Source organism: Oncorhynchus kisutch, linkage group LG19, assembly GCF_002021735.2.
Source record: "Oncorhynchus kisutch isolate 150728-3 linkage group LG19, Okis_V2, whole genome shotgun sequence".
In the NCBI taxonomy this organism is placed as follows: Eukaryota; Metazoa; Chordata; class Actinopteri; order Salmoniformes; family Salmonidae; genus Oncorhynchus; species Oncorhynchus kisutch.
The window spans coordinates 37,589,006-37,616,025 of record NC_034192.2 but is presented as its reverse complement, the minus strand read 5'-3'; the positions used below and the strand labels follow the sequence as shown (position 1 = coordinate 37,616,025).

The 27,020-nt window shown below is 42.1% G+C and overlaps 1 protein-coding gene across 17 annotated transcripts in view; it reads right to left on the bottom strand.

Moving 5' to 3' along the window:
• Window positions 1-22,724, bottom strand: part of LOC109880673 (catenin delta-1) — a 43,667-nt gene extending 20,943 nt beyond the window's left edge. For 5 of the 17 annotated variants that reach the window (XM_031797100.1, XM_031797097.1, XM_031797098.1 and 2 more), the window contains exons 1-2: window positions 22,582-22,723; window positions 21,532-21,610 (exon numbers count right to left, since the gene is read on the bottom strand). The gene's annotated coding sequence lies outside the window, so the exon portion shown is untranslated. Of the gene's footprint in view, window positions 1-21,531; window positions 21,611-22,316; window positions 22,475-22,581 lie in introns of those variants that run through there. The other 12 variants (XM_031797101.1, XM_031797102.1, XM_020472859.2 and 9 more) reach the window with 8 other exon arrangements.
• Between the last annotated feature and the right edge of the window lie 4,296 nt (window positions 22,725-27,020).

The following is a 27,020-nucleotide window of genomic DNA, read 5'->3' as shown; positions in this document are numbered from 1 at the left end:
TTTGTGTGTTATTATGTTATAATAAAGTCTATGATTTGATAGAGCAGTCTGACTGAGCGATGGTAGGAACCAGCTGACTCGAAAGCATTCATTCAAAAAGCAATTTCATGCGTTTGCTAGCAGCTCTTCGCAATGCTTCAAGCATTGCACTGTTTATGACTTCAAGCCTATCAACTCCCGAGATTAGGCTGGTGTAACCAATGTGAAATGGCTAGCTAGTTAGCGGGGTGCGCGCTAATAGCATTTCAAACATCACTCGATCTGAGACTTGGAGTAGTTGTTCCCCTTGCTCTGCATGGGTAACGCTGCGTCGAGGGTGGCTGTTGTCAATGTGTTCCTGGTTCGAGCCCAGGTAGGGGCGAGGAGAGGGACGGAAGCTATACTGTTACACTGGCAATACTAAAGTGCCTATAAGAACATCCAATAGTCAAAGGTTTATGAAATACAAATCGTTTTGAGAGAAATTGTCCTATGATTCCTATAATAACTACAACCTAAAACTTCTTACCTGGGAATCTTGAATACTCCTGTTAAAATGAACCACCAGCTTTCATATGTCCTCATGTTCTGAGCAAGGAAGTGAAACGTTAGCTTTTTTACATCCACATATTGCACTTTTACTTTCTTCTCCAAAACTTTGTTTTTGCATTATTTAAACCAAATTGAACATGTTTCATTATTTATTTGAGGCTCAAATGATTTTATTGATGCATTATATGAAGTTAAAATAAGTTCATTCAGTATTGTTGTAATTATCATTATTACAAATACATTTTAAAATCTCTATATTTTCTTTATAAATTCATTTGTAAAAATCGTCCGATTAAATCGGTATCGGCTTTTTTTGGTCCTCAAATAAATCGGTATCGGCATGGGAAATTCATAAGTCGGTCGACCTCTAATATCAGTCTACTGTGACACACACAGAACACAACTGAAGAGTTTAACCAAATATTACCATTGTAGCTCTTACCGCAGGACTGGGATTGTGAAATAACCTCCCCAGTCAGCCTGTTGTGTGTATTAACATTCATATTGCACTGTACAGCTTTACCTAAGGATTGGAGATCAATAAAATAAGCTAACAGTCATCTCAATATCCAATATATTTTTTCCTCCCCCAATGTCCTCAAGAGTTATCAGACTCCAAAACAAAACATTTATTTAACTAGGCAAGTCAGTTAAGAACAAACAATAAATGTGGCTCAATTCATAGTTGTTTGAGGCATGCAATAAGAGCTACAATGCTAATTTTCTCTGGGTGTCACTGAGTAAACATACCATGTCAATGACCAACAATCCATAGGTAAGGCTGTACAGTGAAATAAGTACGCCCCAATGCAATTTTAAAGTATAATACATCAAGTGCAGATTTGTCAAATTAACAAATTGTCTTTGGTTGATTTTTATATAACATCTCAACCTCGATGAACATGATCTATTCAATTACGGCATAAATCTACTATTTGTATTAATTTGCATCACTGTCAATAACATACTTTTATTTTGTAGGCTAACTACAAAGTCCACTTATTTACAATGACACCTACCCTGTCCAAACCCAGACGATGATGGGCCAATTGTGCGCCTCCCAATGGGACTCCCAATCACAGCTGGCTGTGATACAGCTTGGATTCGAACCAGGGATGGTAGTGACGCCTCTTGCACTGAGATGCAGTGCCTTAGACCTCTGCGTCAATGTGCGTTAACTGTACTAGAATTCTTAAAAAGGCTGCAAAATGTTTAAATATCAGTATCAGGTTTTTTGGCAAGGAAACTATTAGATATTGTATTGGCCAAAAATGTCATATTGGCGCATCACTAATGTATTTCTTAATTCCATTCATTTACTTTTATATATGTGTGTGAATTGTTTTTAGATAATACTGCACTGTTGGAGCTAGGAACACAAGCATTTCACTACACCCGCAATAACATATGCATGTGACCAATAAAATGTGATTTCTGTTAATTTGTAGAAACAGCCCAATGGCTATCCTGCCAGACAATACACACACCTATTTTACACTAGCTTTAACAGTACAGTAGCTGTGGCTCAGTTGAGACTGCAGCTTGTCTGGGCCAGACAAAACACACCGTCAGCAGAGAGACAAGAACACCAACTCCCAGGATCCATCTCCTCTCCTTTGTTTAATGCCCTCCAGTACTGTCCGTCCATCCCTCCCCCAGCCCATTTCTCACTCACTCTCCCAACCTCGCCTTAAGCCCTTTCGCTCCTTTTTCTCTCTACCAATCTCTATCCATCCTCCTCTCCCCCTCTGTCAACGTCCCCTCTTTCATCCCTCTCCCTCACTGTTTTTCGTTCCAGCCTCTTCAGAGCACACAATAGAACGGAATACAGTATTATCAGAGCCAGACAAACAGGCTCAGACAGTAGTAATTACTCTTATCTGCTGATAAAACATTCATCCACCCATTGGTTCCTGGTTTAAAAAAAGGTTACTATACCTAGGCTCCACACACAAACAAGCACAGACATAAACCTGTCAAACCGGTTATGCTAGGGAGGGGCATGGGGAGAGACTGAGGTGACCACATTTGTCTCTTTCAGTCTGACAAACACAGACACAGGACTCTTGGTATACTAGTGCCTCTCTCAACAGATACTGAAAACCAGGAGCTGTGGTTTAAGGGTCAGCCATATCGGGAAATCTGACTGCCGATGGGTACTTAGCACCTGTACCCAGAGAGTCGTCAGTTAACAGTTTAACTCCGATTTGCTTCTTTTAAATACTCAAGGCCACAAGGTGGCAGTAGCTTGTGTGACTTGTGTCTGATGCAGCTAATGTACGCTAACTGGCAAGTTACACTAACGTTGCTAGCTAGCCATTTTGTAATAAGCCGTTGTTGACACTAACCAGATAGCCACAACTAGATAACTAGCAACATCATTAAAACACAATGGATTTGTAAAAAAAATACAAATTAAAAAAGCAGCTACCCGTTAGCTGTCGAGAGTCAATGGAGTAGCTAGCTAGCTATGTTGTACAAAATGGCTATTCTAACCATTTAGCTAACATTAGATAGCAAGAGAAATAGCAGTTTGGGATAACGGAGAGTGAATTAAATGATTTCTTCATCTTGAGATGGCTAGCTTGGTAGAGCATTTAGTGTTGTGTGCATTGTGCTTCCTGGCTCAGTAAGAAAGCTAATGTTAGCGAACTAAGTAATGAAAAGGTGCACATTAACAACCTAACAAAATTCCTTCTTCTATGACAAAACTCCTTAGCTAGAAGTAAAGATTAGCTTTAGAAAAAAAATGCTACTTTGTTGTAGTTTGAACAATTGATGAAAAGGGAGTGGTTTACACTGAGAAAAGTGCCCTCTGTCACTTCCGTCAGCGCATACACTGATTGACTCAAAGTCAAGTTCTCGGCCATGTTTAGGCCACTGACGAGCATTGCGATTCTACAAGTAGAAACAGCAGGGGTGTAATCAATACGCAGATTCTGTTGCTAAACATTTTACAACAGACACCATTTAATCCAAAAGAAAAACGCAACCAAGAATTTTGCCAAATTACCGTACGACAGGTCACGTATTCACCCTGCACACCCTAACTAATAAACAAAACAGCAATATCTCCATGCTTTCATATAAAAAATATTTTAAAAAATAAAAAAGCCTGATTCAATTTGGTCCTGTGGTCTTTCCACAGGACCAGGTGGTGAGACAGGAATTAAGCCCCACCCTCAACATATATCAAAGTATTGGGGAGGGCACAAGAAGTCAGCAGCACCCAGTCTCACCCTACTAGAATCTGAAGTCAAACGTCTGTTCGCTGATGATCTGGTGCTTCTGTCCCCAACCAAGGAGGGCCTACACAGCACCTATATCTTCTGCATAGATTCAGTCAGACCTTGCATAGATGGGCCCTGACCATAAATCTCAAAAATGGTGTTCCAAAAAAAAAAAAAAAAGGTCCAGTCGCCAGGACCACAAATTCCATCTAGACAACGTTGGCCTAGAACACACAAAAACTACAAACCTAAACATAAGCGCCACGTTCTAAACATAAGCCTAAACATAAGCGCCACAGGTAACTTCCAAAGATGTGAACGATCTGTGTGAAGGCAAAAGGCGCCTATGTCATCTAAAGAAACATACCAATTAGGATCCATCTAAAAATAATTGAATCAGTTACAGAATCCATTGCACTTTGTGGTTGTGAGGTCTGGGTCCGCTCACCAACCAAGAACTCACGAAATGGGGCAAACACCAAATTGAGACGGCATGCAGAATTCTGCAAAAATATCCTCCATGTACAACATAAAAGAATAAATAACGCATGCAGAGCAGAATTTGGCAAACACCCGCTAATGATCAAAATCCAGAAAAGAGGCGGTAAATTCTACAAATGTCTAAAACGAAGTGATTCCCAAACCTCCCATAACAAAGCCATCACCTACAGAGAAATGAACCTGGAGAAGAGAACCCTAAGGAAGCTGGTCCCAGAGCTCTGTTCACAAACAGAACCAAAAGAGATCCAGGAACGCAAAACACAATTAGACCCAACCAAAATCAGGAGAAACAAAAGGATAATTACTTGACACATTGGAAAGCATTTACAAAAAAACAGAGCAAACTAGAATGCTATTTGGCCCTAAACAGAGAGTACACAGGGGCAGAATACCTGACCACTGTGACTGACCCAAAATTAAGGAAAGCTTTGACTATGTACAGACTCAGTGAGCATAGCCTAGCGATTGAGAAAGGCTGCTGAAGGCAGACATGGCTCTCAAGAGAAGACAGGCTATGTGCCCACTGCCCACAAAATGAGTTGAAACTGAGCTGCACTTCCTAACCCCCTGCCCAATGTATGGCCATAGAGACACATATTTCCCTCAGATTACACAGACCCACAAATAAATTAAACAAATCCAATTTCTATTGGATGAAATACCAGAGTGTACAATCACAGCAGCAAGATTTGTGACCTGTTGCCTCAAGAAAAGGGCAACCAGTGAAGAACAAACCATTGTAAATACAACCTATATTTATTTTCCCTTTTGCACATCATGACAACGCTGTATATAGACATGACATTTTAAATGTATTTTCTTTTGAAACTTGTGTAATGTTTACTGTTAATTTATAGCTTATTTCACTTTTGTGGTATCCATTTCACTTGCTTGGCAATGTAAACATTGTTTCCCATGCCAATAAAGCCCCTTAAACTGAAATTGAACTGAAAGAGCGAGAGGTGCTGACAACGGGGTAAAAAGGTGAAAGGAGGAACAGTGGTGTATTGTGAAATGGGAGGGGTGGGGGGGGCTGACTCACAGTTTCACCTGTGGGGGACTGAGTGTGTGAGAACGAGAAAGAAGCGGAATGAGAGATAGTGTGAGAGAAAGTGTCCGAGCCACAGAGAGCAAGGGTAGAGATCAGGCCAGCATGGAATGTGATGACATCACTGAGTAGAACTGCCCTTTAAACAATAGAAATAGTACCTCTAGCTGCCTCGTCGGCTCCTGTCTGATGACTCACCACACACACAAATCCCATTCCACGTCTATTACAGGCCGATTCCCACTTCCTTGTTGCTTTTTGCTCTGCTTCTCCAGTAGAGGAATGGCGGAGTTGAAAAAAAATATATATATATATATTTTTTTTTCACCTCCACCATTCCTTCATATATATATATATATGACATATATATATATATATATATATAGGCAGAAAAGGCAGCTAGAGATACAATTTCTATTGTTTAAAAAAGGGATGAATATTTCAAGCGGGTTGCTTTATTTTGGAATAGAGGGGTTCAGGAATCAGAGATGAGGGGTGTGAAGAAGTGATGAGGATGGATGACATCATTTTAACAAACACACATCCAAAGGCCACTGCACAAACTCTTGTCCAGTAACACATGCCCTTATATGGGAAGACGCAGTACAACAGCACTGAACTGTTGTTATCTAGCCTACAGCCAGGAGAGAAAGAGGGGAGGAGTAGAGAGAAGATAAGGAGTGCGGAATAAAATAAAGTGACGCTTACATTCCTCAGACTGTGTCGGCTCAAATCGCTACTAAAGTCCCTAGTTAAGACACAACAAACCGTAGTAGGAGAACTGTGGGTTCAATATGGAGACAGTAACATCAAGGCAAGCCTGGGTCACAGTGACCCATTCACAAAGCGAGCAAAACCAAGTCTGGCATTCCACACAGTCTCATTCATTTAGTGAAACCTATCATTACCACTCAAATCCAAATGTTTGTCATCATTTACAAATAAGGAATGTGCGAGTGTTTGAGCATGTTTTTTGTTGTTCATTGGTGTGTGGGTCTGCGTGTCTGAGTGTAAACCACAGAGAGTGGGGAATTCGCAGCTGTTGGTTTGGGAGGCCACTGGAACAATGAGAAGTTTGTGTGAGTGAGCACAAGCGTGAAAGCGTTACCGAGTGCGGTTTAGGCTGTGTGTGTTTAAGGGGGGCTGAACTTACTGATTTTGCCTCTGCTTCAATCATCCATCATGTTGCACACCTTTCAGTTCCCCTTAGTTTTCAATATTTGTATTGAATTTATAAAATGTTGTGCAATTGTTCAATATTTTTCCCTTGTAGAGGCCAGATTTAGACATAGCTACATAAACTTGGTGTTGAAGACAGGGATGCAAACTGGTGAGGGCCCAAAAAGGCAACACTGTTGCACCGAAATATGCAAAAACAATCCCTGTTTGGGGGAAATGCAGGTTAACTAATTAAACAAGAAAAATATCAAGTGGTTCATGGGAACCTAACTCAGAGTTTAAAAAATGTAAAGAGAGGAATCCAATGTTATTAGTTGCCGAGACTTTACTGCAAATGACGATTAAGTATTGAGGAAAAACCCCACTAATATTGCAATTAGCCATGACAGCCTTTATAATAGAACGCTTGTGATCACACACACCAACCTAAATATTGCACTTGGGAAAAAACATCTTAAAGTAGAAATATAATTAAACAAAAGGGCATTCTTTTTGCTCTATTATAATGGCCACTATAGTAGACGACGATCAAGTGCACAAGGCTACATGTGTGCAAAAAAACCAATGACTGAGTAAAAAAAAGAAAGAGTAATAATCCCCCCTCACTCACACGTGTTACTGTCAAGTGCAACACGACAAGCCATATCTTTGGGCTACACTGCACATTATTACATTGTACATCTTCTGCCTGTGGACATCTGTTCTACAATGTGCCAGCAGAGCATGATACACTTTGTTGGCATAATTGATCTCTTTCAGGCAGAGAGGACACCTGGCATACCCCTTTTCATCCACTGTATTGAAAAAGTGAGAAATAGGGAAAGTGTGTGGTGTTCATTTCACCTCTATAGCTCATGAGGTGCTGATGCTGTAACTAGCACAGTGGTTGTCTATTCGCTCTTCAGTAGTGTGCTGCATTCAGTTATATGAACGACTGGCTGAGCCTTGGATACAGCCAGTATTTTTCCAAACGCACAGCACTCGTTTGCTTACAGCCAGAAGTGTGATTCAAAGCCAAGCCCTCTGCCCAAACTTCTCATCAGATCTACACGAATCACATAGGTTAATGACGCACTAATATGACATTTTTGGCAGATGCCCCATATTTTCTTTAGAAAGAGTTTCCAGCTGGTTTTTTGAAAAGATTAGCAAGAAACTGTAGTTTTTCTAGGTGGCTCCCATTTTGGCTGTAGTGTTTCCAAGTGCATGGAAGAGAGCGTTCTTTGGTATTTTTCTCCGGGAAAGACCATAACGATTCTCCGTCTTAAATTGTATTGTTTATTTACGTATTACGGAACCTAAGGTTTGATTATATAAAAAAAAAATGAAAAGTTTATTAACATTTTGGATGAATGGGAAACTGGGTCGATTATTGACTGAAGCGCGCCAGCTAAACTGAGTTTGTATAAAGAAGGACATTATCAAACAAAAGGACCATTTGTGAAGTAACTGGGACCTTTTGGAGTGCCAACAGAAGAAGATCAAAGGTAAGTCTTGTTTTATATCGCTATTTCTGACTTTCGTGAAGTTTCTAAAACTGTTTGAATCATGTCTGAGTATAACAGAACTTATTTAGCAGGCAAAACCCTGAGGACAATTTTTTTTTTGGGGGGGGGGGGGGGGGGGTCACTGTCTTCAGTGTGTTTTCATGGGGAATCCAGATTTCTAATATACTTTCCTGCAGTTCCTACCGCTTCCACTGGATGTCACCAGTCTGTAGAAATTGGTTGAGGTTTTTCCTTTGTGTAATGAAGTAGTAGCACAGCTCAGAACGAGAGTCAATTCATGTGTACTTTTTGATCGAGGTGCGTGACCAGAAAAGCGTCAGTTTGGTTTCCTCCTGTATTGAACACAGATCATCCAGTCTTCAATTTGATCAATTGTTGACGTTTAAAAATACCTAAAGTTGTATTACAAAAGTAGTTTGAAATGTTTTGGCAAAGTTTACAGGTAACTTGAGATATTTTGTAGTCACGTTGCGCAAGTTGGAACCGGTGTTTTTCTGGATCAAATGCGCCAAATAAAATGGAAATCTTGGATATATATCGACGGAATTAATCGAACAAAAGGACCATTTGTGATGTTTATGGGACATATTGGAGTGCCAACAAAAGAAGTTCATCGAAGGTAAGGCATGAATTATATTTTTATTTCTGTGTTTTGTGTCGCGCCTGCAGGGTTGAAATATGCTACTCTCTCAATGTTTACTGTTATGCTATCATCAGATAATAGCATTTTATACTCTCACCGAAAAGCCTTTTTTGAAATCTGACATGTTGGCTGGATTCACAACGAGTGTAGCTTTAATTTGCTATCTTGCATGTGTGATTTCCTGAAAGTTTGATTTGTATAGTATTTTATTTGAATTTGGCTATATTTTCCCTGGCTATTGGCCAGGTGGGACGATTGCGTCCCACCTATCCCAGAGAGGTTAATTAACAAGAAGTAAAGCTTAATTTTGATGTATTACACTTGTGATTTTATGAAAGTTAAATATTTATAAAACTGTCGTTTGAATTTCGCACTCTGCAATTTCACCGGATGTTGGCCAGGTGGGACGGTGCCCATCGCAATTCAACGGCTCAGACACAAGAGGTATGTGGCAGGGTCTACAGTCAATCACGCATTACAAAAAGAAAACCAGCACCGTCGCGGAACAGGATGTCTTGCTCCCAGACAGACTAAAGAACTTATTTGCTCGCTTTGAGGACAATACAGTGCCACTGACACGGCCCGCTACCAAAACCTGCAGACTCTCCTTCACTGCAGCCAACGTGAGTAAAACATGTAAACGTGTTAACCCTCGCAAGGCTGCAGGCCCAGACGGCATCGCCAGCCGCTTCCTCAGAGCATGCGCAGACCAGCTGGCTGGTGTGTTTACGGACATATTCAATCAATCCTTATCCCAGTCTGCTGCTCCCACATGCTTCAAGAGGGCCACCATTGTTCCTATTCCCAAGAAAGCTAAGGTAACAGAGCTAAACGACTACCGCCCTGTAGCACTCACTTCCGTCATCATGAAGTGCTTTGAGAGACTAGTCAAGGACCATATCACCTCCACCCTACCTGATACCCTAGACCCACCCCAATTTGCTTACTGCCCCAATAGTTCCACAGACGACGCAACCACACTGCCCTAACCCATCTGGACAAGAGGAATACCTATGTGAGAATGCTGTTCATCGACTACAGCTCAGCATTTAACACCATAGTACCCTCGAGCTTGATGACCCTCGTCATCAAGCTCAAGACCCTGTGTCTCGACCCCGCCCAGTGCAACTGGGTACTGGACTTCCTGACGGGCCACCCCCAGGTGGTGAGGGTAGGTAACAACATCTCCACCCCGCTGATCCTCAACAATGGGGCCCCACAAGGGTGCATTCTGAGCCCTCTCCTGTACTCCCTGTTCACCCACGACTGCATGGCCATGCACGCCTCCAACTCAATCATCAAGTTTTCAGACGACACTACAGTGGTCGGCTTGATTACCAACAACGACGAGACGTCCTTCAGGGAGGAGGTGAGGGCCCTCGGAGTGTGTTGTCAGGAAAATAACCTCACAACAGAACAAAGGAGATGATTGTGGACTTCAGGAAACAGCAGAGGGAGCACCCCCCTATCCACATTGACGGGACAGTAGCAGAGAGTAGTAACTTAAGTTCCTCGGTGTACACATCACGGACAAACTGAATTGGTCCACCCACACAGACAGAGTGGTGAAGAAGGTGCAGCAACGCCTCTTCAACCTCAAGAGGCTGAAGAAATTTGGCTTGTCACCAAAAACACTCAAACCTTTACAGATGCACAATCGAGAGCATCCTGTCGGGCTGTATCACCTCCTGGTACGGCAGCTGCTCCGCCCAGAACCGTAAGGCTCTCTAGAGGGTAGTGAGGTCTGCACAACGCATCACCAGGGGCAAACTACCTGCCCTCCAGGACACCTACATCACCCGATGTCACAGGAAGGTCATAAAGATCATCAAGGACAACAACCACCCGAGCCACTGCCTGTTCACCCCGCTATCATCCAGAAGGCGAGGTCAGTACAGGTGCATCAAAGCAGGGACCGAGAGACTGAAAAACAGCTTCCATCTCAAGGCCATCAGACTGTTAAACAGCCACCACTAACATTGAGTGGCTGCTGCCATACATGTAAAAAAAAAATGCATCCCTAGCCACTTAATATTATGTTTACATACCCTACATTACTCATCTCATGTATATACTGTACTCTATACCACCTACTGCATCTTGCCTATGCCGTTCTGTACCATCACTCATTCATATATCTTTATGTACATATTCTTCATCCCATTACACTTGTGTGTATTAACGTAGCTGTTGTGAAATTGCATTGTCAGAACTAGAAGCACAAGCATTTCGCTACACTCGCATTAACATATGCTAACTATGTGTATGTGACAAATCAAATTTGAGTTGAGAAGTTAATGGTGTCCGGACCCATCTATGTGAAACTAGCCACAATAAGGATAAGCCACAATAGTGGACTTTGCGGTTAGCCTTCAAAATAAAAGGTATGGCAATTTTACTATGTGTGTTAATTTGCATCACTGTCAATTACAGTTTTATTTTAAAAGCTAACCGCAAAGTCAGCTATTGTGGCTAGCTTCACAACACATAACCCAGTAAAGTTGAGCCCCACTAGCCAGATGAAGCAAGCTGGCTGCTTATAACATTCATTAGGTAGGAAAATGATGTGGATATATTGAAGCAACATGTGAAGACATCAGTCAGGAAGTTAAAGCTTGGTCGCAAATTGGTCTTCCAAATGGACAATGACCCCAAGCATACTTCCAAAGTTGTGGCAAAATGGCTTAAGGACAACAAAGTCAAGGTATTGGAGTGGCCATCACAAAACCCTGACTCAACAATTTAAAAGGCAATGCTACCAAATACTAATTGAGTGTATGTAAACTTCTGACCCACTGGGAATATGATGAAATAAATAACTCTACTATTATTCTGACATTTTACATCCTTAAAATAAAGTGGTGATCCTAACAGACCTAAGACAGAGAATATTAACCAGGACTAAATGCCAGGAATTGTGAAAAACTGAATTTAAATGTATTTGGCTAAAGTGTATGTAAACTTCCGACTTCAACTGTAGATTAATTTTTTTTTTAAACATCTCTATGTCGCTTTAAGCAGATTCCTAGTCGACTTACCGCTGCATCATACCCTTTTCAAGTAAGTAGTATGATATTTTAGCCTTAAAGCCTATCGGAAGTCAGCTGTGAGTATCGCTGAACAATAACATTGCTGCCCCCCCCCACCATTCCCTTCCTAAGAAACAGGATGTTATGGATTCTCCTTTAGGGATGAATGAAGACATGAGTGGTATTCACTGAAGATAAGCAGCAGGGTGCGCACAAGCCTTTGTTCCACACCCGATTCAGCTCTTCAAGCTAAGTTCTCTTAATTCACTGACCTTGGCTGGACTATGGGGTACAGCAACAGTACAAAGTTGCCACTAATCTCGCTGCCACTACCTGTGGTCACTGTTCTTTCGCTTCCATCTATGATTTTGAGGCTTCTACCTTCACCCCTAACCGCCCTCCCATTCGTGTTGAGGAAGTAAACTAATCAATAAAACCTGTAAGAGGAAGAAAAAGCAGATGCTACTGCAACAACCAACCATTACCTCAACTGCACTGACGTCAATATCTCTAGGTCACCATGTCAGCAGATAAAAGCAGAGCGCCTTAGGCTCAATGATAAAGAATACATGTGCACTCAGACGCACATAGGCCTGATACAACACTGACACACCACGGGTCATATCATCCTGTCTGATTCTGCAGCAGTCAATGTGACTCACCCTAGCCAGGAGACATCAGAATACAGCGTAGCATTCATGCATTAGTTATTAACTCGAAATCTTGGTTACTTTTTGGGTGAAACAACTAATTAGCCTGACATCCGTTTAATTATTTGATTTCCATTTTGCTCTCGTTTTTTTCTGTGTGATCAATGCACAGTTTCTGTAGAGATCTCACATTTCAGGCTTGATCTGATTGATGTAGTAGTTTCCAACATGCAAATTCTCCACAATTAATTACCATGTTTTCTGCACTAAACTACAATGACCATAATCATTGGGTGCCCGCCTACTTGTCCAGTCTGTGCTGAGCACTAAGCTATAATAATAGGTGTGGACTAGAGATGAGAACGTGTAATCTAGAGGGCTGGAAAGCAGTTGCTTTGTGAGCTCTCTACCTGAAAAAACATGGCCTACATTGCCTTCAGAAAGTACTCATACCCCTTGACTTATTCCAATTTTTTGGGGTTATAGCCTGAATTCAAAATTTATTAAATATATTTTTTCCTCAACCATCTAAACACAATACCAAATAATGACAAAGTGAAAACATGTTTTGACATTCTAGCAAATTTATGGAAAATTAAATACAGAAATCTAAATGACAGAAGTATTCAAACCCTTGAGTCAATACTTTGTAGAATCCCATTTGGAATCGATTACAGCTGTGAGTCTTTCTGGGTACGTCTCTAAGAGCTTTCCACAACTGGATTGTGCAACATTAGCCTATTTTAGATCATTGCTAAACCATAATTTTCAGGTCTTTCCATAGATTTAAGTAAAAACTAACTTGGCCACGCAGGAACATTCACTGTCTTGCTAAGCAACTACAGTGTAGATTTGACATTGTGTTTTAGGTTATTGTCCTGCTGAAAAACGTGAACACATCTCCCAGTGTTTGGTGGAAAGCAGACAACCAGGTTATCCTCTAGGGTTTTGCCAGCGCTTCGCGCCATTCCGTTTCTTCTTTATCCTAACAAACTCCCAAGTCCTTAACGATTACAAGCATACATGTAACATGAAGCCGCTACTACAGTGCCTTCGCGCGAAAAGGTATTCAGACGCCTTCCCATTTCTCACATTTGTTACATTAGTGTTATTCGAAAATGGATTTTAATTCTCAAACTACACACAACACCTCATACTGAGAAAGTGAAAACAGGTTTAGAAATGTTTGCAAATGTATTAAAAATAAACACCTTATTTACATAAGCATTCATATCCTTTGCGATGAGTGCTCAATTTTGAGTAAGGTGCATCCGGTTTCCATTGATCATCTTTGAGATGTTTCTACAACTTGACTGGAGTCCACCTGTGGTATATTCAAATGATTGGACATGATTTGGAAAGGCACACACCTGTCTATATAAGGTCCCACAGTTGACAGTGCATGTCAGAGCAAAAGCCAAGCAATGAGGTCGAAGGAATAGTCCGTAGAGCTCCGAGACAGGATTGTGTCGAGGCACAGATCTGGGGAAGGGCAAAAAAACATGTCTGCAGCATTAAAGATCTCAAAGAACAGCAGTTTCCATCCCTACAATGAAGCATGGTGGTGGCAGCATCATGCTGTGGGGATGTTTTTCAGGGACTGGGAGACAAGTCAGGATCGCGGGAAGGAGATCCTTAATGAGAACCTGCTCTAGAGCGCTCAGGACATTTGTAAAAAAAAAAAAAAATTTAAATACATTTTAGAAGCCTGTATTGTAGCAAAATGTGGAAAAAGTCAAGGAGGTTGGAATACTTTCCGAATGCACTGTATGCTTGGAAATATGGAGTGGTAATCAGTAATGTGTTGTATTGGATTTGCCACAAACACAACACTTTGTTGCAATTTATAGGAAAAAAGTGATTTGCCTGGGAACATTTTTTGCAGTATTACTTTGCTTAGTTGCTAACAGGATGTAAGTTGTGGAATATTTATTCTGTACAGGCTTCCTTTTCGCTGTCAATTAGGAAGTATTGTGGAGTAACTACAATGTTGTTAATCCACACTCAGTATATCATAGCCATTAAACTCTAACTGTTTTACAGTAACCATTGGCCTCATGGTGAAAGCCCTGAGCTGTATCCTTCCTGTCCGGCTACGGAGTTAGGAAGGATGTTTATCTTTACAGTGACAGGGTGTGTTGATACTCCAACCAAAGTGTAATAAACTTCGCCATGCTCAAAGGGATATTCAATGTCTGCTTTGTTATTTTTTAATAATTTAACCAATCGATGCCCTTTTCAAATAACATTCACCTTGACATTATGGGGTATCGTGCGTAAAGCCAGTGAAAAAAATACATTTATCCCATTTTAAATTCAGGATGTAACACAATGTGGAAAAAGGGCTGAATACTTTCTGACGGCACTGTAAGTGATAGATTGCTGGTATTCAGCAGACATAAAAGTATGCCTTATTTACTTTGAAGAACTCAGGACCCTGTCTTTCTAAGATAATCCTTAATTCAAAACAATTCACAGATCTTCATTGTAAAGGGTTTAAACATCGTTTCCCATGCTTGTTCAATGAACCATAAACAATTCATGAACATGCAACTGTGGAACGGTCGTTAAGACACTAACTGCTTACAGATGGTAGGCAATTAAGGTCACCGTTTTGAAAACTTAGGACACTAAAGAGGCCTTTCTGCTGACTGAAAAACACCGAAAGAAAGATGCACAGGGTCCCTGCTCATCTGCGTGAATGTGCCTTAGGCATGCTGCAAGGAGGCATGAGGACTGCAGATGTGGCCAGGGCTATAAATTGCCATGTCCATACTGTGAGACGCCTAAGACAGTGCTACAGGACGGACAGCTGATCATCCTCCCAGTGACAGACCATGTGTAACACCTGCACAGGATCGGTACATCCAAACATCACACCTGTGGGACAGGTAGGCAACAACTGCCTGAGTTGCACCAGGAATGCACAATCCCTCCATCAGTGCTCAGACTGTCCGCAATAGGCTGAGAGAGGCTGGACTGAGGGCTTGTAGGACTGTTGTAAGGCAGGTCCTCACCAGACATCACCGGCAACAATGTCGCCTATGGGCACAAACCCACCGTCACTGGACCAGACAGGACTGGCAAAAGGTGCTCTTCACTGACGAGTCGTGGTTTTGTCTAACCAGGGGAGATGGTTGGATTCACGTTTATCGTCGAAGGAATGAGCGTTACACCGAGGCCTGTACTCTGGAGCGGGATCGATCTGGAGGTGGAGGGTCCGTTACGATCTGGGAAGGTGTGTCACAGCATCATCGGACTGAGCTTGTTGTCATTGCAGGCAAAATAGGAATGTCAGTGTTCTGCCATGGCCAGCGAAGAGCCTGGATCTCTCCCAGTGAGAGCTAGTGCCATTCCCCCCCAGAAATGTCCGGGAACTTGCAGGTGCATTGGTGGAAGAGTGGGGTAACAGCTCACAGCAAGAACTGGCAAATCTGGTGCAGTCCATGAGGAGGAGATGCACTGCAGTACTTAATGCAGCTGGTGGCCACACCAGATACTGACTTACTGATTTCTGTTAGTCACATGTCTGAGGTACTTGTTCAGTTTATCTTATGTTCATACAAATATTTACACATGTTATGCATGTATGCTGAAAATAAACAGTTGACAGTGAGAGGAATTTTCTTTTTTTGCTGAGTTTACTAACAGTGATTGTCAGACAGCATAGGCAGCAGCTCTATAGCCACGAAGTGGTAGGACACACAAGCTCACAGAACTGGACAACCAAGTGCTGATCCGCAAAGCATGTAAAAATTTGTCTGTCCTCGGTTGCAACGCTCACTACAGATTTCCAAACGGACTCTGGAATCAGCGTCAGCACAAGAGCTTTTTGTCAGTAGCTTCATGAAATGGGTTTCCATGGCCGAGCAGCCTCACACAAGCTTAAGAGAACCATGTGCAATGCCAAGTGTCGGCTGGAGTGGTGTGAAGCTCACCATGTGCAATGCCAAGCATCGGCTTGAGTGGTGTAAAGCTTGCTGTCATTGGACTCTGGAGCAGTGGAACACGTTCTCTGAAGTGATGAATCACGCTTCACCATCTCGCAGTCCGACGGACCAATCTGGGTTTGGCGGATGCCAGGAGAACGCTGCCTGCCCCCATGCATAGTGCAAACTGTAAAGTTTGATGGAAGAGGAATAATGATCTGGGGCTGTTTTTCATGTTTCAGGCTAGGCCTCTTAGTTCCAGTGAAGGGAAATATTAATGCTAGTGCATATGACATTCTAGACAATTCTGTGCTTACAAATGTGGCAACAGTTTAGGAAAGGCCCTTCCTTGTTTCAACGTGACAATGATCCCGTACACAAAGCGAATTCCATACAGAAATGCTGACAAGATTGGTGTGGAAGAACGAGTCCTGACCTCAACCCCATCGAATACCTTTGGGATGAATTTGAACACCGACTGCAAGCCAGGCCTAATCGCCCAACATCAGTGCCTGACCTCACTAACACTTTTGTGGCTTAATGGATTCAAGTCCCCACAGAAATGTTTCCACATATGTGGAAAGCCATCCCAGAAGAGTAGAGGCTTTTAAAGCAATAAAGGGGGGACAAACTATAATAATGCCCTTGATTTTGTTGTCCACATATTTTGGCCAAGTAGAGCATCTCTGCTGCACCTGCAACTCCTGCAACATGTCTGAATGTCTGATGTGTGCCAGTGTTTGGTTAGTCCTTCGTGTCGATTTAAGTGTGTGGCTGGTAATAAGATTGAGGAATTAGACTATTAATCCACTACCTCCGCGCGCGCACACACACACACACACACACACACACACACAGAACCTCCCAAACAATGTAGTGTACACACACAAACTTAGCCTATTATTTTTTTTTTTACCTTTATTTAACCAGGCAAGTCAGTTAAGAACAAATTCTTATTTTCAATGACGGTCTAGGAACAGTGGGTTAACTGCCTGTTCAGGGGCAGAATGACAGATTTGTACCTTGTCAGCTCGGGGGTTTGAACTTGCAACCTTCCGGTTACTAGTCCAACACTAACCACTAGGCTACCCTGCCGCCCATGACCCATGAGGCGAATAGTGATGGCACTGCAGTGGATAGTTGCCGTCTTACAGGCTCCTGACCAATTCTGCCATTTTGTGTGTTTTTAAGCTGATCTTCATTTTTGGGGTGCATAATGTTTCTACCACATCCTATAATTGAAAACAGCTTCTAGAAAGAACAGCGATCACAAACCTCAATTTTTCAATGATCCCGGGACTTGAAAGAGAAGGGTGTTAAGAGGCAAGCAAGGTGGCGTCATTATTAGACTAAGTCGGCGAGCATCTAAACCTCCATTGCCCTCTGATTTGTAACTGAACTGTAATATCCTGTTTCTCGTAGTCGTGGCTGAACATGACATTATACACCTCACTGGCTTTTCCATGCATCGTTAAGATCAGACGACAGCCTCGGGTAAGATGAGTGGTGTCTCTTTTACCAACAGCTGGTGCAAAATCTCTAAATGTTAAAGAAGTCCCAAGTTCTTGCGCACCTCAGAATACCTCAAACTGCAGATCAGACTATGTAACAAAAGTGTTCTATATTTTTCTGTATAGGGCCATTAGCAAACAAGAAAATGCACATCCAGAGGCAGCATTTCTCATGGCAAGTGATATTAATGTAGAGAAACAAATCCGTTTGACCTAATTTACACCAGCATTTCACCTGTGCAACTAGACGAAAAAAAATTATTTACTCTGTCACCTTTACTCCACACACAGAAACCCATACAAATCTGACCATAACATGATTCCTGTTCACAAGCAAAATAACTAAAAACAGGAAGTACCAGTGACACGCTCAATTACAGAAGTGATCCAATGAAGCACAGACTGGAATATGTTTACATGTTTCACATCAGTCACCAGCTTCATTAATAAGTGCATCGACGACATCGTCCCCACAGTGACTGTACGTACATATCCAAACCAGAAGCTATGGAGGCAACATCCACACTGAGAGCTGCCGCTTTCAAGGAGTGGTATACTAATCCGGACGTGTAAGAGAAATCCCGCCATGACCTCATCAAACAGGCAAAGCTTCAATAAAGGAGTAAGAGCGAATCATACTGCGCCGACTGACGCTCGAAAGTGGTCAAATTTGCAAACTATCACAGAATACAAAAGGGATACCCAGCCTCAGTCTGCCCTACCAGACGAGCTAAATGCCTTCCATGCTCGCTTCGAGGCAAGCGACACTGAACCACGCACGAGAGCACCAGCAGTACCGGACAACTGATCGCGCTTTATGTAGCCAATGTGAATAAGACCTTTAACCTTTTCCCACGTGAGTTCCAACTATCTTTACCGGTCACCACAGCGTGAGTTTTGTTATGCGCATGATGTCAGAATGCACTCAATGTTCCAAAATGTGATTGTTACAGGACAGATAACCCATGCTGCCCTCAAACCAGAGCATGCTGCCTGCAAATTATAGGCTGTTTCAACTTGTCAATATCAATTTTTTTTTTTAACCAGTTCTATTTTCTACCAACAGTTTGAATTGAGGTATGTTCTGCCTCATCATTCACATAGAAGTGACCAATTTCACTGATGCGGACCATTTACATTTGAGGCGTTACTGAACCGGACAAACCTCTATTCGACAAGAGCCCAAGAACAAACTTTCCCTCCCTGGCACATTTTCCGGCTGGCGCCTGCATTGCCTTCACTACTAACAACTTTGGACATGTGAGTTCCTATCAAAGTAAGTTCCTTATCACGTTACCATTATAGTTTTTGTATATAGTGTCGTCATTTCTACTGTAGCACACCGTATGCATGTATGGAGCATTATGTATTTACTGTTATATTCACATTTTCAAGTACTGGTCACAAGTCATACATTGTAATGGACACGTGTGTAAAATACTTTTTTGAAGGTTGTACGGATTATGATGAGCTAATGCTAAGCTAATTGTCAGCTATGTTTTTTGAGATCATGAAATGCATTCTGGTTGTCACACCTGTCAGACCAAAGAGGTAATAACAAAACAAGGTTAAGGGTTACACTTTCAGAAATGAATGATGGTAGATCACACACCCCATTCAACATGCATCCTGCAAACAGACCCAAATAATCTTGTAACCTTTCCATAATCGATTGACACTAAAAAAAACACGCTGCAGCACAAACAAATACCCATCGTCCGATAACTTACTGTAATTGCTATAAGCTAATTAATATCATGGTTTCTGTCAGGCAAGAGTTAACTAAATATGACCGCTTGTATTAGGTCATGCTTTCCTCAGTTAGTGCTACATTTTGCAATGTAGCCTACATTTTCCCAGTTTGGATGAGAATGGTGTTATGCTGTCGCTACTTCTGTGAATGTCTGTACATTGCATACCAAAAAAAAGCTGCTCACATTGATGACTTTACATTTTAAAAACTGTTGGTGCAAAATGCTTGTGAAAAAAAAGAGGAAAAAAATGTGGCCAGCTCAAACACTGACTGTTGCATCAATCTTAAATGGACATTCTAAATAAGTGTTCTAATCACACCGGTTTGAGCGTACAAGGCCAGGACCACTGCAAAATGATCAGACCCGTGTGTTCATACATGTCAAAGGGTTAAAACAAGTAAACATTCCACAAGGCTGCAGTGCCAGACTGATTACCAGGACACATACTCAGAGCATGCAATGACAGTCTGGTGGGTGTCTTCACTCTTCCTCAACATCAGCAAGAGAAAGGAGCACACATCAGAAGGACGAGCACACCCCATCCACATCGATGGGGCTGTAGTAGAGCAGGTTGAGAGCTTTAAAAACTCAGTCCACATCACTAAGGAATAAAAATGGTACACACACCTTCGAGAAGGCACGGCAACGCGCTTCACCCTCAGGAGGCTGAAAAGACTTGGCATTGGCCCTCAGATCTTCAAAAAGTTCTCCAGCTGCACCATTGAGAGCATGTTGACTGGCTGCGTCACCACTTGGTATGGCAACTGCTTGACATCCAACCGCAGGGTGCTACAGAGGGTACCGCGTATGGTCCAGTACATCATTTGTCCAATCTCCCTGCCACCCAGGACCACTATACCAGGTGTCAGAGGATGGCCCTAAAAATGGTCAGACTCCAGCCACCCAAGTCATAGACTGTTCTCTCTGCTACTGCACGGCAACAATGCACCAATTCTGGAACCAACAGGACCCTCTACAGCTCCTACCACCAAGTGTAAGACTACTAAATAGTTCACCAAATAGCTACCCGGACTACCTGCATTGACCCTCTTTGCACGAACACTTGACTCGCCACATTCGCTGCTGCTACTGTTCATTATTTATCCTGTTGCTTGGTCATTTTACCCCTACCCTATCTATATGTACATATCTACCTCGTACCCCTTCACATCGACTCAGTACTGGTACCCCATGTTTAAAGCCAAGTTATCATCATTCATTGTGTATTTATTCTTTGTTATTATTTTTTACATATTTCTCTGTGTTGGGCTCGTAAGTAACCATTTAACTGTTCGTCTACACCCGTTTACGAAGCATTGACAAATATAATTTGATTGCTTTAAAGACTATAACCTCGAGACAACTCATCTGGTCACACAAACATCACCTGTAGAATATCAACAATCTCAGCTACTTCACAACTAAAACATGGTCTGTTAGTGTACACAGACACACTCGGTGCTCTCCTGTTCCACCTGCACTGCATCACAGTGACAGTCTCAGGGAGATCCCTTGTTGACTTATCAGACTGAGAAACACCTGCACCAGACTTGACTGATATACCCAAATTAATTCCAACATCACCTCACATGAACAAGCAACAAACAGTGACTTAACTGGCTTCCTTGGCTAGACATGAAATACAAATGCCAATAATTACAACCCAATTGGATCCTTGGGGTTGGATCCTTCTTATTCAAAGCACATGTCGACAGTTCATCCCACCCAACCTTTTCCCTAACAAAACAAGTCCACTCAGGAACCACCAGAACAGGTTAGCTGACAGGGGGAAAACACCTGTTGGGGGAATTCAACTTGAAGACCACCCGAACCACTACAACAGTTATATGCAGCCATACACATTGTATAAATAACTGGTAATGACAAAAACAACCAAAGGCAATAGCAAACATCTAATTAAATATGGTCGAGGGAGAACTTGTTGTTAGTTCAGGCTTTGGTTTATCTTATAATCCTTCACATGGGGAGAAAATATGGGACAACTCAACCACCCTTACCTGTGTCAGTTGTAGTCAATACTGTATGCTTGCTTGTCCCCTCGTTTGAAGTGGGGCTGTTGTCACCACACTTCAGACACTAAAACGACAAGAACATAGAAGTTACCGCGAAGGTTTAACAGTGAAAATGTTAAGTTAAACACTCCAGTCTTGCATAGTGACTAGTAAAATTAATGAGTTGCACAAACCAAAAAGGTAATTTTCATCAACCAGCCATAGTAACACGAAAAACACTTCGCTAGCTATTATTGTTAGTCAGCAAGGACATTCAACTGGCAATCGTGCCAAAATAAGTGTTAAGATTTGTTTTGTACCTACAAAATGTTATTTTGCTTAAATTGATAGGTTTAACAGCCAGTTGAATGAGGTCGATTGAGGCCAGGATTATGTAAAATTCAAACAAAAGATCAGTCGGTGCATGGGTATTCAGGGAACGATGGCTACCTGGATTTTCAGATGGGTTTCCATCCAAACATATCTAGTTCACAGGAACTAGCTACGTTGAGCTAATAAAAACAATGGAATACCGTCAGCTAGATAGTTATGGATTAACGTTACAAGGATGCAGCAAGTTTATTTCTAAAACTCGCGGGCTAGTTCGTTTGGTTGACCAGTTAGCTAACAAGAGGATTAGCTAACAAAGTTATCGTTAGCTGGCTAGCTTGTTTGACTAGCTAACCAGTTTACTAACCATCCATGGTGTGCCTAGATTAGCAGAAACTAGCTGGCAAGCTAACGTTAGTTGCTAACACACCGAGCAGTCTTGAGTTTGAATTTAAACGAACCTTTGCACGCTGGTTAAAATGTTTAGTAGCTAGCTAGATAATAGGTCCTCCGCCTCCACTTGTGGTAGACACTGGCCTACTAGACAGACTTCAAGCTGGCTATCCGTGTAGAGCGGAATTTGGGCGTTTTAACCCCAATCACGGGCATTGGAAAAGTCGTGCTGATCTGTGCCCCAGTGACCACTCCTTGACGACACTGCGGTTTGCGAAGTAAAACACTGCCAAACGATCCATTCAATAGGCTTGTATATTTTATTTTACTTACATATCCGTCTCGTATTCTCGGCCTCTTCCTAACGTATTTATTTTATCCCCGTTTCTTTTTCTTCTTCTTTCCTGGTTTCTCGGTCAAACTCGGTCGGAGCAAAGCAACGGGACGAATACATAGGGGCTAGGGGGCGGGCATAACAGATAGATTTTTTTATATACCGTAAATACGGATAACTGTTGGCCGAACAAGATTCCGCCCAAGTAATGGTGTCACAGGTTGCAGAAAGAACAGTCAGGAGCACAAAGCACACTAGAAAATGTACATCTCCAACAATATCCAACTGAATGGACATTAAAAAAAAAATATATATATATATACAGTGGGACAAAAAATATTTAGTCAGCCACCAATTGTGCAAGTTCTCCCACTTAAAAAGATGAGAGAGGCCTGGAATTTTCATCATAGGTACACTTCAACTATGACAGACAACATGAGGGGGAAAAAATCCAGAAAATCACATTGTAGGATTTTTAATGAATTTATTTGCAAATTATGGTGGAAAATAAGTATTTGGTCAATAACAAAAGTTTATCTCAATACTTTGTTATATACCCTTTGTTGGCAATGACAGAGGTCAAACGTTTTCTGTAAGTCTTCACAAGGTTTTCACACACTGTTGCTGGTATTTTGGCCCATTCCTCCATGCAGATCTCCTCTAGAGCAGTGATGTTTTGGGGCTGTTGCTGGGCAACACGGACTTTCAACTCCCTCCAAAGATTTTCTATGGGGTTGAGATCTGGAGACTGGCTAGGCCACTCCAGGACCTTGAAATGCTTCTTACGAAGCCACTCCTTCGTTGCCCGGGCAGTGTGTTTGGGATCATTGTCATGCTGAAAGACCCAGCCACATTTCATCTTCAATGCCCTTGCTGATGGAAGGAGGTTTTCACTCAAAATCTCACGATACATGGCCCCATTCATTCTTTCCTTTACACGGATCAGTCGTCCTGGTCCCTTTGCAGAAAAACAGCCCCAAAGCATGATGTTTCCACCCCCATGTTTCACAGTAGGTATGGTGTTCTTTGGATGCAACTCAGCATTCTTTGTCCTACAAACACGACGAGTTGAGTTTTTACCAAAAAGTTATATTTTGGTTTCCTCTGACCATATGACATTCTCCCAATCTTCTTCTGGATCATCCAAATGCTCTCTAGCAAACTTCAGACGGGCCTGGACATGTACTGGCTTAAGCAGGGGGACACGTCTGGCACTGCAGGATTTGAGTCCCTGGCGGCGTAGTGTGTTACTGATGGTAGGCTTTGTTACTTTGGTCCCAGCTCTCTGCAGGTCATTCACTAGGTCCCCCCGTGTGGTTCTGGGATTTTTGCTCACCGTTATTGTGATCATTTTGACCCCACGGGGTGAGATCTTGCGTGGAGCCCCAGATCGAGGGAGATTATCAGTGGTCTTGTATGTCTTCCATTTCCTAATAATTGCTCCCACAGTTGATTTCTTAAAACCAAGCTGCTTACCTATTGCAGATTCAGTCTTCCCAGCCTGGTGCAGGTCTACAATTTTGTTTCTGGTGTCCTTTGACAGCTCTTTGGTCTTAGCCATAGTGGAGTTTGGAGTGTGACTGTTTGAGGTTGTGGACAGGTGTCTTTTATACTGATAACAAGTTCAAACAGGTGCCATTAATACAGGTAACAAGTGGAGGACAGAGGAGCCTCTAAAAGAAGAAGTTACAGGTCTGTGAGAGCCAGAAATCTTGCTTGTTTGTAGGTGACCAAATACTTATTTCCCACCAGAATTTGCAAATAAATTCATAAAAAATCCTACAATGTGATTTTCTGGATTTTTTTTTCTAATTTTGTCTGTCATAGTGTACCTATGAAGAAATTACAGGCCCCTCTCATCTTTTTAAATGGGAGAACTTGCACAATTGGTGGCTGACTAAATACTTTTTTGCCCTACTGTATATATATATATATATATCAACTTGATGTTGAAGTTGTGAAATGTCCGAGACTCACCCCCCAACAATGTAAGGAATGTCCCAATTTCCTGAAGATTCCTGAAGAGACCCCCATGACGGTGAAGAGTCTCTAGGCTAAAAACCACAGTACAAGATTGCTAAAAGGAGGCAATGCTGCACTCTAGAGGTAAAACTACAAACAACTGTTTACTGTTATATACAGTGACTACGGAAAGACTTCAGCAGACAGCTTGATTTCCACATCTTGTTACTTATTCTAAAATTAAATGTTTAAAAAATCCTCAGCAATCTACACACAAAACCCCATAATGACAAAGCAAAAACACGTTTTTGTAAATGTTTTAAAAATAAAACATTAAAACATACCTTATTTACATAAATATTCAGACCCTTTGTTATGAGACTCAAAATTGAGCTCAGGTGCATCCTGTTTCCATTGACAATCCTTGAGCTGTTTCTACAACTTGATTGGAGCCCACCTGTGGTATACTCAATTGATTGGACATGATTTGGAAAGGCACACAGCTGTCTATATAAAGTTCCACAGTTGACAGTGCATGTCAGAGCAAAAACCAAGCCATGTGATCGAAGGAATTGTCCATAGAGCTCTGGGACAGAATTGTGTCAAGGCACAGATCTGGGCATGGGTACCAAAACATTTCTGCAGCATTGAAGATCTAAGAACACAGTGGCCTCCATAATTCTTTAATGGAAGAAGTTTGGAACCACCAAGACTCTTCCTAGAGCTGGCCGCTCGGCCAAACTGAGCAATCGGGGAAGACGGGCCTTGGTCAGGGAGGTGCCCAAGAACCTGATGGTCACTCTGACAGAGCTCTAAAGTTCCTCTCTGGAGATGGGAGAACCTTCCAGAAGGACAAACATCTCTGCAGCAATCCACCAATCAGGGTTGTATGGTAAAGTGGTCAGACGGAAGCCACTCCTCAGTAAAAGGCACATGACAGCCCGCTTGGAGTTTGCCGAAAGGCACCCAAAGGACTGTAAGACCATGAGAAACAAGATTCTCTGGTCTGATAAAACCAAGATTGGCCTGAATGCCAAGCGTCACGACAGGAGGAAAGCTGGCACTATCCCTACGGTAAAGCATGGTGGTGCCAACATCATGCTGTGGGGATGTTTTTCAGCTGCAGGGACTGGGAGACTAGTCAGGATCGAGGGGAAGGATGAACAGTGCAAAGTACAGAGACATCCTTGATGAAAGCCTACTCCAGAGCGCTCAGGACCTCAGACTGGGGTGAAGGTTCACCTTACAACAGATCAACGACCCTAAGCACACAGCCAAGACAACGCAGGAGTGGCTTCGGGACAAGTCTCAATGACCTTGAGTGACCTAGCCAGAGGCCAGACTTGAACCCAATCGAACATCTCTGAAGAGACCTGAAAATAGCTGTGCAGCGATGCTCCCCATCCAACCTGACAGAGCTTGAGAGGATCTGCAGAGAAAAATGTGAGAATCTCCCGAAATACAGGTGTGCCAAGCTTGTAGCGTCATATCCAAGAAGGCTCAATGCTGTAATCGCTGCTAAAGTTGCTTTTTAACAAAGTACTGAGTATAGGGTCTGAATACTTAAATAACTGATATCAGTTTTTAATCAATTAGGACAATTTTCTAAAAACCTGTTTTTGTTTTATCACTATGGGGTATTGTGTGCAGATGGGGGGAAATCTAATCCATTTTAGAATAAGGCTGTAACATAACAATGTGGAAAAAGTCAAGGGGTCTGAATACTTTCCGAAGGCACTATATATATATATATGAGTATTGGCTTAGTAGTGCAGCCACTGAGTCAGAAAAAAAGCATTTGCTCATTCATTCCTTCATATCAAAACACACTGTTTATTTATTTCGTCCAGAGTAGGTTACTTACTAAAATCTACTCATACAGTAACTTTATGTAGTATGTGCATTAAATCAGAGACAGACAACAGAGTATAAATCAGGGAGATGGGAAGAATAAGAGCGACGGGACAGATGTGGGTTCCAGTCTGGGGCGGGAAGTGTGAGAGAATGTATTCATTGTTTTTGTTGATATACACTGAACAAAAATATAAACGCAACGTGTAAAGTGTTGGTCCTATGTTTCATGAGCTGAAATAAAAGATCCCAGAAACTTTCCATATGCAAAAAATGCTTATTCTCAATGTTGTGCACAAATTTGCTTACATCCCTGTTAGTGAGCATTTATCCTTTGCCAAGATAATCCATCCATCTGACAGGTGTGGCATATTAAGAAGCTGATTAAACAACATGATCTGGGGACAATAAGGCCAATCTAAAATGTGCAGTTTTGTCACACAACACAATGTCACAGATGTCTCCAGTTGAGGGAGCATTTGGAATGCTGACTGCAGGAATGTCCACCATAGCTGTTCCCAGAGAATGTAATGTTAATGTCAAAGAATGTAATGTAAATTTCTCTACCATAAGCTGCCTCCAATGTCGTTTTAGAGAATTTGGCAGTACGTCCAACCGGCCTCAC